The 14797-nt window shown below is 45.1% G+C and overlaps 2 long non-coding RNA genes across 2 annotated transcripts; both read right to left on the reverse strand.

The window, feature by feature from the left end:
- Positions 1 to 2964: 2964 nt before the first annotated feature.
- LOC147652775 (uncharacterized) lies at positions 2965 to 6142 on the reverse strand. The gene is made up of 2 exons (XR_015288088.1): positions 5717 to 6142; positions 2965 to 3230 (listed from the first exon to the last, which is right to left on the reverse strand). It is a non-coding gene; the product is annotated as an uncharacterized LOC147652775 (long non-coding RNA).
- A 6859-nt stretch (positions 6143 to 13001) lies between these two features.
- LOC111929697 (uncharacterized) lies at positions 13002 to 14573 on the reverse strand. Its single transcript, XR_002864806.2, has 2 exons — positions 13768 to 14573; positions 13002 to 13567 (listed from the first exon to the last, which is right to left on the reverse strand). It is a non-coding gene; the product is annotated as an uncharacterized LOC111929697 (long non-coding RNA).
- Positions 14574 to 14797: the final 224 nt, after the last annotated feature.

The raw sequence follows: 14797 nt of genomic DNA on the forward strand, positions 1-14797 counted from the left end.
TTTTGCGTGCCATTCATGTCATTTCTAGGGCCTGAAATATCACCAAATTGTACTACAGAGATTATGCAAATTAAAGCCAGATTCAGTGAAAAAATGCCCAGCTTCTGTGCCACTCAAAAATCAGAAGGACTGAAAATATATTTCTGGGAATTTTTACTGCCTTGCAGAAGCTCTGGATATGTTGGAATTACTTGAGCTGTGGTCTATATGCAGTTGGTCATCTGTTGGAAGAGGCAAGAGTGCTTCATGTTGGATACTGGGAAAATAAATGCCCAGGTGAAGCCAAGGTGAAAAGCTTATCCCAAAACAAATAGAAACCCTGTGACAGAACCAGGAGCTTGAGTCCCACCATGGCTTAACCCCAAAGTCATGCTATAAACTGTAACAGACTAAAGAACAAGACTTCAGCATCATATGTCGTGTTATAAATGAGCTGTAGGGTGACTCTACTATGTACTTTTTCATTTAGAAGGTATTTTAGATGTGCAGTATTTGGCAATTAAAGTTTGAACCAAGTTCAAGCCCAGCTGGGGTGAATCTGCAGTAATTCTCACTGGAATCTAGGCTTCAAGGGCCGAGGAAGATCTTAGCAACTGCCTTGTCTGACCTTCTGCACAAGATGTATCAGAGTTTCTGCCTCAAGTCCATAACTCCTGGCTGAGCTATGACCCATCCCCAGGGAAATACACACACTCAACATAAAGGCTTAGAAGATGGAAAGTCCAACTTGTCCCTGAACTGCTGCTTTCCTTGCTCCAAGTCCTCCAGCTCTAATTGACTCTCATTTCCATTGTAACCTTTCCTGCTGACATGAAGCATCACCTCCCCTTAGAAATTTCTTCCATACACAGGTACTCCAAGACCACAGTAAGTCGTGTCCTAACCCTTTGGATCAGCTAAACCAGGGGGTTACTCATGATAATATATTCACTCCTGACTGCACATGCAAGGATATTTCTGCCCTGTAATGAATGAGTAGCAGTTACCACAGGTCAGCTGAGGTTCAGGAAATGTCCACACAAATGCCCTTCTCTCAGAGCTAACACAGGATTATCTCTAAGACATAGCTCAGGAACAGCGAAAAACTCATTTGTATTCTTTTCCTTTCGTCTAATTGCTTTGGAGAGAATAATTCATGAATGAAACGCCCAACTCTAGAAGTGTTAAATGCATTGAGACAGCATCCCAAGTACATTTAAATAAAATAATATTTACCCATAAGAAAACACAGTGCTGATTTAAACACAGTTTTTAATGATTAAATGGTAAAAATTGTGTTACCAGTTTGAAAACACAGAACAGAACTCACTTTGGGGAAATACATTTTCATTTCTATAAATGAAAGGTTGGGAGAATATTCTTCATCAATGATACATGAGCAATATAATGTTCTATCCCTCTATTCTACCCAAGAGATCATGTTAATCCTTTTGATTTATGCACAGCTCCTTAACTAATACTGTAACAAATGGTATTGACAATTAAACTCACTCCTGCAAGAAATTCATTGTATTTGCAGCACCCACAGTAAGAAATGCCTTCACAGTTCTGACAGGAGATCTAAATAAAATTAAAGAGCTGGGAACAAAGGCTGTAGAAAAATCAGAAAGGCATAGCTGATAAGAGAATGTGACTTGCTTATTGGGGGAATTTTTTATATATCTAAGGAAGTATATTGTACAAAAAAAAAAAAGGAGTGTTGGTATTCTTCAATTTAAACACATAAATCTTCAATTTTTGTTTCCCAATGCAGACCTGCCTGAAATACTGACCATCATACAGCACTGGCTTTGAAAAGGCTGGCAAAGACCTGAATCAATTTAATCTTATTAAAATACAGAGCATTTTAAAGATATTATCCCCAGTGGCTTACTGATGGCTCAATTGCTGCTACAATCTATGCAAAGGCTTCGAGTAATGAAACTCTATTAGTTCCTGCCTTGTCTCTCCTTTTCAAAATGGTTTCAGAGGCTACTGCTATCACTGGCTCATCAGTGCTTAAAGGAAATACTTTCAGAAGCAGAACTAGAAATGTCTCCTCTTGCATTACCAGTATGTAATTAGGGGAAAGCTGCATTCCTTTCAGCTGTACACACACAGTCACACAAAGCTTTTTCTAGAAATGGACTTAACTAGGGTCAGACAGCAGCAATCAGCAATAACTCGCTCTGGAGCATTCAAAGGAATTAATACTGATTACAGGTTATTTAGTCATTCTGAAAATAAAAAAAAAAAACCCTAAACAAAACAAAAAAAAAAAACAACAAAAAACAACAAAACAAAACAAGAAAAACCCCCACTCTTGTTGGAAACAGGCACCTGGCACAGCAGAGAGCTGCCAGCCTGCCACAAAGCGCCGGCGATTACACCCTGCGGAGCCTGTGCAGCAAATCCACGGAATCAGCAATAGCTCAGGATGAGGCACCAGCCCAGAATCAAGCTCCTGCCACTTAAAAAACCGACCTATGATTATTCTCAGGCAACAGTGCCCAAAGCAGCCTAAGGTTTGATTACTAAAAGAACATTATGTCACACAACTGAGCGACAATAATTATAATGGCCACGAGTTTCCAGGGCTATGGCAACTTCCCGCTGAGCGAGGTGCTTTGGGAAGAGGGAAAATATAGACTATATCATAATAAATGAACTCCTCTCCTGCTTGGGGAGTGCAGGAAAGGGAGAGGAGCCTGTGCTGTGCTCTACAGCTGCCATTCCCTTGGTCTGGTGACGCTGAGCACACACAGGGCAGCAGCTCAGCAAGCACAATCAGCTGTGGAAATTGTCAGCTCGCAGGGTTTTGAAGTGTCCCCCAGGCAAGCTACCTCATGATGAAGCCACACTTGCTCTCAGCTGAACTCACAGCCCCACACCATGGGGCCAGCAGCAGCTCCAAGTGAAACCCATGGCAGCAGTTTGGCTTTCTAAAGGGATTTCTCCAGTTGTTCTTCAACAAGCACTCAGCAATTTGTGTTCATACCCTGTTATTTATTAAAGTTGCCTCCAGAAGGAGGAGGATTCAATGCCTGCTTCAAATCAGTCCCCCCAGAAATGCTTATTTTCACACATAATGGAAATAGAGGATTCCCACTGCCAGGAGGGCACAGCTCAAGTCAGATTAATCCCTTATGAAATCAGCCTGTGAGGTGATGAAAGAGCAGGAGTTTTTCTGAGAAAAGGTGGGGATTCCCAGCCCAGTTGTCATCTTTCTGCTCCATGGAAGAGATTTTAGTCTGCAAAGGAGAGGAACAGTTCAGCACACAAACAGCACAACAAAGAACAGCGGGGTTAGAACTAGATAATTTTTTAAGGTCCTTTCTGACACAAACCATTCTGTGATTTTTTGATTCCATACTCGTTCCCAGCACATCATGACATTGCCTGAAAAACTTGCAAAGTAAGGTTCTCTTACAGAAAATGTTCATATTTTAGTGAAAGTAAATGGAAGAGTTCACAAATGAAGAGCTGCCCAAATTTTTTCAGTCCTTCAGTTTTGTTTTGGAAGGGCTGGGATGTTGCAGAAGGCACGTTCCTGTTTCTAAAGATTGCTACCTGTCCAGTTGAGATGCAAATCAAAATTAAAAAGGATTTTCAGCCAAAATTAAAAGTATTTTCAGCCACCCATGGGACTTCTCCCTTTGACTTTCCTCAGAGTTCAATAGTCAGGAGAGATAACAAAAATGGACAGAGAAACTGGGGAGATATTTTATCAGGAAAAGTAAGCACAAGCAACATATGGTTGGGAATTAGGTGGTCTGAGGTGTGAAAAATGTGTCTGTGAAGCTAAGAACATCTGTGCTGGGGTCCACTGATCAGCCTGGAGGATGTAACACTTCCAAGTGAGGGGGAATGGCAGGAAATTAAGTCCAGAGAGTTTCCTGGCCACACCACTGTCACCTCCACACACAGAGAATGACCTGACCCAGATGTGAGCAGTCACCTTGGGACTAAGGAATGAGTTACCAGTGATACACAGTGTCAGGTAAAAGTAAAAGCATACCTGTGACTTGTGAGACTTAAAAAAAATAAGAGGGTTGGGAGGAAATAAAGATTATGGTGCTTCAGGTGAAAATATGCTTTGTGGAGCTTCAGAAAAAGGGGTCTTTCTTTATGAGGGCTGCAGTCTGCTCATCTCCACATATTCCAGAAGCCTTAACCCAACTTCTTTGCTGATTTTCATTTGCATTTCAAGGTCAGAGTCAGCCTGTTCAAGTCCTCTGCTGCCACACACGCCCACAGGTGATTCTGCAGCCAGAAACTGCTTTACAGTCCCTAGAAAGATGTAGATCATTCCCTACTTTACCTTTGTGAGACTGGGGCAGGTTCTGCTGAGAGGAAATCTTCTAAGGACTCTGCTTAGTGTCATAGGAAAGTTGCAGCATCCTGGACTGGGGATGGCCCTTGGTGATCTCCACTGTGTGAGCAGCCCCTGGTTATTCCTCTTCTCTGCTGCCCCATGGGCAAGACCCTGCACTCCTGACACTGCTTTTGCTACTGAAGAGTGCTTGAGAAAACAAGCTTTTGGGTGTCCCAGACCTCCCAGCTCCCAGTCCCATGCCTTCCACAAAAATCTGGAATTTCCAGATGCCTCGTGAAGCTGCTGCAACATCCTTTTGCAAGACAAGCACACAAACTCAGATCTGAGGCACATCAAGGAATCACCCTGCACTGATGCCTCTTTCCAAATACCTGCTGCTATCGTCCAAGTCTTTCAACTGAGTCCAGCGTCCTCCTGGTGATTACCCAAGGCTTTGTTAGACATGCAAATGAGACACTCATCTGGGATCTTCCTAGATGAGGACTTTGGGATGCGCTGCTGCCTTGCAGTGACAATGAAAGACTTTTTTTTTTGGCTCATGCTGGAAACTTGCTGAGTGTGCATGGGAGAGCAAGCACTCAGAAACCAAGGTTTTGAGGAGCTGACAGCATTCCCAGCTCGCCTGTTCAGCGAAACCTCCGTGGAGAGGAGTGAGGAGCAGGCACGCAGCCAGCAGGGATTGCTGCCTCCTGTGCTCATCTGCACCTTCCTTTCATCCTGCAGCCTCACCTGCCTTCCTGGACAAAGCCATAGGCTTCAGTCTGAGCCTGCCTGCGTGTTTAATCATTATTTATGTCACTCTGACCTCCTAAAAGGGCCTTTGGACACAGATACAGCCCGGAGTAAGAAAGTGCAGTCACTGTTTAGAATCAGCATCCAACACACCAGCAGTGTCTCAAACACTGAATTATGCCAACACTCCTGCTAAGAACTAGTTTTCCAGGTAATTGCTGATAAATGTTGGCATTTTGAAACACACTCCCTGATGGATTATTGCAATCAAGTTATGGGCATGGCACTATTTAGTAGCATTTATCAAGTGCTGCTGTTTTAAATAGTTTAAACATTATCAGTGAATGAAGTGACTGATTATTAGGTAATAGTCTGGACACCCTAAATAATAACTCTCCCTATATTATTCATTCCCCTGCACCAGTATTTTGTGATTCTAAAACATTTTTTTTTAGGATAAAGAAATGGGAAAAGCAGGGATCAAGAGAAGTGAGCGGGATAGCAAAGGAGGAGTTGAGAGCTCAGCATAACTCAAGTAATTTCAAGTAATTGAAATCTTCAAGTAATAAGATCAAAGTCTGCTAGTTCCATCCTGAAGTGAACTTTTGCAAAACAGATTCCTGGGCTAGAACCTTCTCAAGGGCAAACAGCTCTGGAGAATCCACTGACCTGACAGCAGCCAAGGAGATGCAGCTCTGGCCTGAGTTGATGAGAGATCCTGAAATCCCAGTTCAGGACAGCAAGAGCCACACACCCAGCAGCTCATTTCATCCCCCAAAGTGGCACAGCCTGGTCAGCATGGTGCTATAATTCATTGTTAGTGGGGAATAATGAACCTTTCTTGATTGCAGCCCTATTCTGCTCATTCAAGGGCCACTGTCACCACCCCACAGTGCAGCATCTCCCTGCTCCCAAAGACCAAGATTGAAATGCCTACACTTAGGAAATCCAGGATGAGCTCCCCTATAGTGCATTTGAGCATTATTTCCACATGCTGCTGTGTTTTACTAAGCCCTTCTGCTCATTTCCAGGAGGATCCCACGGGGTTTAGGAATTAGCCTGGGGCATGGGAAAGTTGAGCTTCATTCCTTGATCTGCCACAGAAACCCCAAGTGCCACTGGGCATATCACTCAGCACCTCCACTTGGGTCTCCTAACTGTAAAATAGGGATAGGAACCCTGTGAGGGTGTTGGCAAGAAGATAAAACATATGAACCATCTGGGAGGTGCTGCGATGCTGTGATAAGAGGGGCCACGCAAGAAACTTAGATAAACAGTTTCAAAACTCTCAGCTTTTCGGTGTTTTCTCTTCCACACTCGGCATGCTCTGTGATTTCACACAGCCAGCTTCAGTCCTGTTTGCTCAAGAGCTTCCTGAGCACTGGAGGCTTCCAGCACAAATCACAGTTTGCCTTCCCTCACACTGCAAAAGGTCGTGATCTTCCCAGTTTCCAGCCCCTGTTTCCAAGGGGGTGAGCAGAAATCTCCAGAGTGCTTTGGCACCCACTGACATGAGGGTTTACACTTTGAGCATGAGGACATCTGTGTTGTTTCCCAGTTGGATTTTACTGACCACAGCGTTCTCCCTCAGAGCACACCACCAAGTCAAGCCCTCTCCAGAAATGTTACATCTCTAATGACTGCAAGCTCTGGTTTGCCCATCAGCACTCCAGTGGATGTTTTTGAAGCATGAGTATTAAATATAAATCATCCCCCAAAAGCCCAAGAAAAAAACCCCAGTCCTGTAAATACTTTCTAGGATCAGCAGTTGAAGCTTCCATAGACACTGAAGAACTACGAGGTGACATGAAGTCACTGCAGAGAGATGTAAACAACCCATGAAAAAAACATTACATTTCAAAAGATAGGGCACTTCTAAGGCCACAGCATTCTAAACAAAATTATCTGATGCCAGCACTGTTTATTTGCTGTCTGAGGTCTCACATGTAGGGCAGCCACAGCTTATCAGAGAAGAGTTGTCACCCATTTAGAGAAAAGCTTTAAGCTAACAAATTCTTGTGCTCTGGAGATACCAACCACATGTGAGGATGGGGCTGACCATATTCATTTTCCACTTGGGAGAACAGTACCAGCACCACTCCCACCTTCCTCGGGATTAATGCCAATCAAACTGCACAGGGAAGGAAGAGATGAGCCTGGCAGGATCCTGACATCAGTATTCCAGCTGTATCCAATGCACTTTTATATATACAGCAAAACACTTAATAGATCCAGCAACTTCAAAGCAACACATTACCTGCTGAATTAACCCCCACTTCCACCCTATTAGAGGTTGCTTAACAGAGAAAGAAGCTTTCAGCAATTCGGTTGTCATGCACACTGGGATGCACTGCAGAAAAAAAAAATCCAGCAAGAAAATGGTGTGAAACCATTGTGCGAAATGGTATTCTTTCAGTGTCTGAAATAACTTTGCTGATGGATCAGTGTCCTTTTGATGACATGAAATATCCTTCTGGCCCTTTGAAAACCTGTGAATTACAGTTAAATGAGTCCCTAATAGCTTGTTGCTTGACATTAACTGCAGAATTGTGTTGACACACAAAGAGTGGAAGAGTCAACTGGTGTTGTGTTGCTCAGCATTTGCCCTGTGCCAGCCGGGAGCATGCTCAGATTATTCTGTCTAAGTAGTTACAAAAGCAGCAGAAGTCGGGAGAAAAGGCTCCTGTGAAATCTGGCAGCGTTCCAGCTCACCAGCTAAATGATTCCATTTGATATTCAAAACAGGCAGGTGGAAAATTATCCAGAGACACACCATCATGTTCTGCCTGAACGAATGCAAGAGGGACTCAAATACCACTTTGGACAGCAAGTCAATTGAAATCTAAGTGTTTTCCTATCGATCCTCCGTTTTTCCCTGGAAAATGCACATGCTGATTTTCTGTGGAAGAGACCTGTGTGTCTGAGAGCTTGGAAGGAGGTGTTAATTTAGGTTTTCCTCCTCACCCAGTGGGATTCAAAGGGTGTCCAGCTTGTTTTGCCGTGCCAGCCTGTCATTTTATTCCACCTGGCCTCCTGTGCAAATAAAATCAGCCGGTGGGTTTGCAAGGTATGCCCACAACAGTGTTAAAGCTAATTGAGCCATGGTGATGCTGAGCAGAGCACGCTCAGAGCTGCGTCTCACCTGACATCCAAAAAACAAACTCGCATTCCAAACCCTGATCCTCGAGGACACCTCCTCCTGAAGCAAGATGGGTTTTCCTCAGTACATCCAAGGCTGCCCTTGCACGGAGTGACCTCCAGACCCAACACAGCCCCGGCCTCACAGGCTGGGAATTGTGTCAGTGCTTCTGACACTGCAGTGTCCATTAGAAAGATGCATTAGGCTTTATTGTAAACAAACAGGCTGTGGTACAAGGAGCAGTATTTCAATTACTTGAGCTCTAATGCCAAACTTGCTCTGTTTCAGAAGCAAGATAATATAGCACTGACAAAGTATATTATCCTTGCTTTTCAGTAGCCACAGATAAGTATCACTATGTCACTGTGAAAAAATGCGCTCAATTATCCTATGTTGTTATTACTTAATCTGTGTTTCAAAAAAAAAAGCTTTAGACTGAGAAGATGTTAGATAAAGGGTAAGTATTGCAGATAAAGGCATTGCTTCACTGAATATATGCTGTAAAAGCATGAGCTGTGGTTCCACACATTTAAATGAAGCAGGCTCCTCTCAGCACGTTCCAGTGCTTGCAGAGTCACAGCCATGACTGGCTGCTTGCACAAGAAGGTGGTTTTGGAGCCCTGGGAGCAAAATGCAGAGGTAGGCTGGGGAAGGAGCCTGGTCCATGTCAGGGAGAACCTTTTCAAAGACTTCCAGAAGGCCTGGCATGAATCTTCTCCCCAGCTCATGGAGACTGGATCCCTGCTGAGGTCTGTCCTGGCACCACATGTACCACCAAGCTGGAAATGGCACAACAGGAGGGGATGAGCCCGAGGCTTTCTCAAATGAACAAAGGAGCTTTATTCAGAAGACCCTGGCCACCAGATTCTCCTTCTCTACACAGTCACCAGCGAGAGGTAGCAGGGCTCTGGATACCCGTGTTTGGATTCCAGCTGCAGCCCCGTGTCAGTGCTGTGCACTTTAATGGTCCCAGAAAATGAGTCCAGCACACTGAATTGATGACAAATTGATTGAAACCAGATGTTGTGAAAAAAGCCTTTTCCAAGTTCAATGGCACATGAATGGTCTCAGCTTGCCCCCAGATAATCTGACTTCTGTGTCCCAGTCTGCCACAATAAACTAATTGGGAGGTTAATATTTTGTCTCTGCTCTGTGAACTCCTTGGGGAAAGGAGCTTTTTAATTGCATACACAGCCCATGACCTGATAGGCTCTAAATCTCACTGGGTGATGGGCAAAGTTATAGTGGGACCTCAGCTGAACACCCTGAGCTCATGTTACTGTCTGGATTAGCAAAACTCCAGACTATTACACCGTCTGTAGTCTTCAGGCATTGCTGGGAGTTTGGTTTCCCCACTGAGCTAAGCTCTTTTTTTGGCATAGTCAAAAGAAGACAAACAAAACACCGCAGGTACAAAGGCACAGGAGGAAAAGCAGCATCAAGCTGTTGTTTGGCCAAGCCAGCAGATGCACAGTGGCAATATTGGCTTTGTAGGAGAGCAGAGGTGGCCAGAGCCTGCACGCCCAGGTCTCACCACTTTGCAGACCTCATCATAACAGATATATTTACACTGGATACGCCTCATTAACACACCCTGCCAGACCCAAGCTTGCACTCTTCAGCCTGCACACACAGAGCAAGACCACAGTTTGGTCAGCTTGTGCTCCCCAAAGCAGATAAAAATTACCTCAAAAGCCAAGCTTGATTCATGGACTGCTGTCAGAGGGTCCCTGGGAGGATGAGTGATTGATCCTATTTACCTTTGGCACAGGAGGCATTTAACATCAGGTTGGGAGAAGCTTTGTAGTTGTTATTCTAATGGGCTTCAAGACAGAACTATTTGTTTTGGAGCGTGATAAGACTTTTCAGACCATTGGCTCCCTGGCAAGGCTCTGAAAGTCTATCACAGCACTAAACATGCTCTGCAGAGCAGTACCAAGAAAACCTGTCCCTGTTATATTTCCTTGTCAAAATTACAAAAAGCCCAACAAATCTTGCAGCGTGCAGCTCGCATCTCTTCCAAAAACTGGGGGAAGAAGCCTGCAGCTGAGGTATGGCAGAGGAAAGGTTGAGAGCAGACTCTCCTGGTGACTAATGCAGCCGAGATAAGCATCTAGATGCTCGCTAAAACATACAGTATCACACGCAGATTAAAGGCTCCTTCCGAGATTTTGCAAGCAGCCAGTACCTCCTACCCAGCCATCTGCCCAGAGAGGGCCTCTTGTCAACCAATCCATTTCCCCCAGTGCCACAGGCTGGGTGATACCGATCTCTGCTGTGTTTTCTTATGAGAGCTTTGATGTACAATCTCCTCGCAGCGGCATCCCCCTTCAGGGAACAAAGCCCTGCTCTAGCCAGGCTCCTCACCAGTTGTCCAGGTATTAGGTTCTTCCTTCCAGCTTCAGGGCAGCCCTGTCACTAACCTTTTCCACTGACCTTTTGCAGGGAACCTTCTGCTCCTGGCCATCTGCGTCCTCCCCCTTTTCTTTTAAAGCATTCACCTGAGCGTTTGCAGCAAGCAATTACACACACACACACTGGTTTGCATCAGTCACAAAAGCTGTGAGCCTCCAATTAACCACCTCATGCCTTTTAATGATACAGCGCTGAACAAGGAAGAGAATTAGAGGGAACATCCTCAGAAGTGGTTTGCAGGAGGACAGAGCCGTCTTTATTATTGTTTGTATGAGGGTAGCACCTAGGAAACTCAGCTAGAGGCTGTGAAAACAAATGGAGAACTTGGGGAATTAATTTAATATGGAGAATTTATAGTCTACAGGACAAGACGGAGTAGGTGGATGAGGTGTAGTGCAATGAGAACACAATGATTTTCTAAGGATCAGAACAACCTGTCAGCATCCTCTACTCATCAGTGCCAAGTTCCTGTGTCCTCCCTCCTCCACACCACTTCAAGAGTGTGAGGGAGAGTTCTTCAAGCTGGCAGAGGGCTCAGTAGCAGAGGCAAGTGTGCCTTTGACTCCCAAAGCCCCACGCTGGAAGCACAGGGCAATGCCTTGTCTCTGTCTTCAAAAGATATCTGGAGATACTGCACCTGCTCAGAAGGTTTCAGGCAAAACAGCATTTCAGAGGAATTCACCAATTCAGCAAAATCTCAGCAAGGTGAGTCAATTTTGCCCAGGTTCTCATGAAACTTGCACAGGGCTCCAAACATCAGAAACTTGCTGAGTTTCCTGCCTGGTCACCCATCTGGTTCCTCCACCATTCAGGTTTCCAGGGCCCTGGGGCAGCCTGCTGCCAAATAGGCTGCTCAGCAAGAGGGGATTTCACTGCTCCAAACTTCTCAGCTTGGGATGTCCCAGACATTGGACCATCTCAGGCAGGAACCACCAGAGCATCCACAGAACCCATTAAACCCAGCGGAGAGGCTGAGAGATCCATGGATCAGCTCTTGAAACAACCCACAGTGCAAGCTCCTGCACTATTCCCTTCTGCAGAATTTCTACCTGGTTGTGTTCTGCTCTACTTTGGCAGGAATTCAGCCTAATTTCATCAAAACTAAACTTTTTTCCCAAACCATGATCTCCTGTTTAAGTCCCTTCCTAGCAGACACCCTCTCAGGACAGCTCATTTTCCTCTCAACAGCCGCCTCTGCACATCAGTCCAGTTCCAGCTGCTCTCAGGTCAGGGGCAGAGAGTTGTACATCCTGTACAGCCCAGCAGGAACATTGCAGGCATATACAAATCAGCCAAGTCTAAATTATCTGCTCTGGAAGACAGATGATATGAACAATCTTACAGTCCCACGAGCTCACCATGGGAGGAGAATGAGGTAAAATCTCTGTATTTATCCATCTAGTGGAAATATTTGATCTGCCTGAGGACAGCACACCTGATATTGTGACTACAGTGTCATGGGGTTCAGAACAGTTCAGCAAACTCAGACAAAGGAAATGGGGGAAAAGAAGAGATTCACTTGGAAAAATCACTGCCTAAATGACATTTATTCTGTGATTTGCTAAAAAATGTGGGGAGCAGATTCTGGAAAGATTGAGATGGAGCAATATCAAAACAAAAGGGACTGAAAGATGCTTCAAGTGTCTTGTTCTGCTTCACATAACGCCGAATATTTCTCACTGCTCATGGACCAAGTGACAGCAGCAGCGGCCACCGTGCACAGGCACCTTTACTTACCCTGTCCAGCCACCAACAGGCTCCACTGGGAACCTAAATTTATCTGTACTATGAGAAACATGCTTTTGGAAGCCTGTTGTTCCCAAGACATACCTGCAATGTGTCAAACAAGCACTGAGGCTCCTCCTTGGGATGCAGCCGGACGTGCTGTGAGAGCTGAGAGCTCCCGAGCACGTTCTCCTGGGAAACATCTGTGGGAGACACCCACACCAGCTGAAGGGTTATGTGGGGCTTGAGCAACAAACCATCTGTCAGGACCTGCCTGTTAGGATGTTTACTCACAAAACTGGCCTTTCACTGGTGCTCCAGTTTCTGAAAGGAGCCCTGACCAGCAGGAAAACAGCCTCAGAATCCATCAACAGGAACAGGAGTGGATCCAGCAGCCAGAGGAATCAGTTTCTAGCACAGGGACACTTTGACCATTTTGCCATCTCTCCTAGCTGTGGATCAGTAAATTATTTGGGTTTTTAGATCAATTCCAGTGAGGATCTTTTGGCAGGACAAAAGGCCTTTTTGTTTCCTTGCCCCACGCAAATCCATTAACTCTGCTGTACAGTAAGGAGGGTGATTTATTATTTTCACTTGCTGTGTTTCCTGTCCATATTATGATGCTTGTGTTGAGTAGCTAATAAAGGGTAGGAACACAACAGAAAGAAAACACAGTTTTTCATTTGCCTTTATTTTTTTTTGCTGTTAAATATGAAATTAACTGTTCATTTCTTATTTCTGTAATGAATAATTACCATGTTCATGAGCCCAAGCAACTTACCCAGGGTGGCAGTGGGAATCTGCAATGGGCCCAGGGGAAGACACATGCTCTGAATCAAATGTCAGTGGCTCAGCAATAAAAGCCTCTCTCAGAGCTGAGACTATCCTTCAAAGGAAGCAAGCCTCACCGTGGATCAACACAGGAAAAAGAAAGCAGCAGGGACCACAGCAGAGATCCCTATCTCCCTGGCAGGGAAAGGGAGGGGAAGGAAAGGCAGCTTGTCATTTAACAGCAATAATAAACACTTCTGAGTGTGCTTCCTCCTCTCCCTGCATGAGCATCTTCACCCTAAGCTCTGATGGGCTTCAGGTGGGATCAGTCAGATCCAAACCTCTCAATCCTGATATTCCTGTCAAAAATACTTTGGGGATTGTGCAGCTCTAGGGTTGCTGCAGGGTGTCCCACAGTGATGTGTTACCTCAATGTGTTTGTTGTCCCATACAAACCACTCAGAAGACACCTGTAAAGAAACATGTTGCAGATGAGAAGAGGATCACATCTCTTCCTTCCAAGCAACTGAGCATCAAGGAAAACACTCTCGTGAAGTGTTTGACAGGAGAAACAAGCCAGAACTTCACTTTCATTCAGCACTCAGGCTTTAATGCCAAGCCACAGTTTATTTCACAAGGAAGAAAAAAAAGCAGTAAAGGAAACACTTACCAGGATGAGCACGCTGTCTGCTGTGGCCTGGGGGCAGGAAGGTGGCTTAAGCAAAGGCAGGGATCAGGAAATCCAGGTCAGCTGCCCTTGACCTCCCTGCCCACCAGGAGGGATGGCTGCTGGCCTGGTGCAGCTCCTGTGGCTCCTGCCATGGCCTCTGCAGGCTGCTCCAACAGGATTTACAGACCTCTCTCTTATCAAACCTGAAGGATTCTGTCTCCCACTCCTTTCCCAGCCCTTGCCCTGCCCTGGGAGATAAAGAGAATGATGCAGCACTGAGGACTGACCTGTCTAGAACGAGGAGACCATCCCCATGATTCTGCTTTCCAAGACTCTGGATTTTTAACAAACACCTACTCTTTCCTGAGCTCACCTTCCCGAGAGAAGAGCAACTTCAGGAAATCGTGTCAGTCAAGAGTCCAGGAAAGAAAACAGTAATGTGATACTGGTCTAACCCACAGAAACACTGGGAATGTCTCCTTTTACAGAGGGCCCTTCCAAAAGGAAACCAACCCACTGTAAATAATGTGTCTGGGACAAGAAGGCAAACCTCTAACCATTCCCTTGCTTCCACTGCTTGCTCAGTTAAACTGCATCTTTCCTTTGAAGCCAGGCAAAGTTACCCTCTCTGCTTTCTACTTCTGTCCTCTAGCCCAGAGATCCTGCTCTTTTGCTAATCTAATGCCTGAAACTGGGATTAAAGTTGGATTAGCCAGGCAGATGAATGAGTGGGGCTTCAGACCCTCCACATTTGGTGTTTGTGCCTGCCTCATTTTCCCTGCTCTACCTGGGGATCCAAGGGAAGGGAAGGGAGTGGATACAAAAAGAAAAAATTCTGTCACTTCCCAAGGGCCATTCCCAGGGTTTACACAAAGTCCTGCTACTGATACAGAGCACAAATCACATTTATTCATATAATTGAAGTAGTTTTAGCTCTGTGTCCTCAAATACAACAAAATTAATTTCTTCCTTTAAAAGCCCTCCTTGCTATTACTGCTTAAATCAAGGACTCAAGGTACTGCTTCTCCCA

Source organism: Cyanistes caeruleus, chromosome 6 (genome assembly GCF_971803275.1).
Source record: "Cyanistes caeruleus chromosome 6, bCyaCae1.hap1.1, whole genome shotgun sequence".
In the NCBI taxonomy this organism is placed as follows: domain Eukaryota; kingdom Metazoa; phylum Chordata; class Aves; order Passeriformes; family Paridae; genus Cyanistes; species Cyanistes caeruleus.